The sequence below is a fragment of the Gossypium arboreum genome, chromosome 1, assembly GCF_025698485.1.
Source record: "Gossypium arboreum isolate Shixiya-1 chromosome 1, ASM2569848v2, whole genome shotgun sequence".
Taxonomy (NCBI): Eukaryota; Viridiplantae; Streptophyta; class Magnoliopsida; order Malvales; family Malvaceae; genus Gossypium; species Gossypium arboreum.
The window spans coordinates 63,633,533-63,634,541 of NC_069070.1; positions in this window are offsets into that span (position 1 = coordinate 63,633,533).

A 1,009-nucleotide genomic window follows, 5' to 3' on the forward strand; every position below is an offset into this window, starting at 1 on the left:
GTAATAGTGTTACAGAGTATTGCTGAACTTACAAAACAATTAAACAAGCTTTTCACATATATTCAATCATTACATACAATCATTATTCATTCTCAATCAATTTGTCCCTTAAACGAGCCTACGAGGCCCTAAACATGCATTTGGGAGTGGTTCGGTACTAAAACAATAACTCATGAATATTCCAAAAAACTTTGAAATTTTTTCTCAAAATAAGGGATACATGCCCGTGTAGCCAGGCCGTGTGTCTCACACGACCACTAGACACGCCCGTGTCACAGGCCATGTGGATATTTGAAATGGAAGCACATAGCCGTATCCAACCCATGTTCTACCCCGTGTCCAAACAAGTGAGCTTACTGACTTGGGTCACACGGCCAACCACACGCTCGTGTGTCTAGCTCGTGTGCCTTTCGAAGTGGTTACACTTGCCCATATGCCAGGCCGTGTGCTATGCCGTGCCAAAACTATAGGGTATACTAGCTTATGTAACACGGCCAAGTCACACGCCCGTGTGCTAGGCCGTGTGAAAATTAAGGGGTATACTGGCTTGTACCACACGGCCGATCACACTCCCGTGTGTGGGACCGTGTGGAGCATATTGACTTTATTTAAAAAACCACACTTACACGGCCAAGTGTCACACATGGCCAAGACACACGCCTGTGTCTCTTCCCGTATGGACAAAAATAGGCCATTTACCAAGCCATTTTGCCACCCCAAATGGCAATCGCCTACACAAGCCAAATGGTACAAATTCATAGCATTTAAGGGCATCCAAATCAACCACAACCAGGACTAAAATGTACCATTTCCATATCAACCACAAACATACTTATAAACTCATGTTTTACTCATTCAAAACATACTAAATACCAATTACTTCAAACATCTATATATCCAAAACCAATTATTTGGCCTCATTTCACAAACATACTAACATTCACTAATCATCCATTTAACACTCATAATACCTATTACCATCAATCATCACAACCAACTCAATATAGAT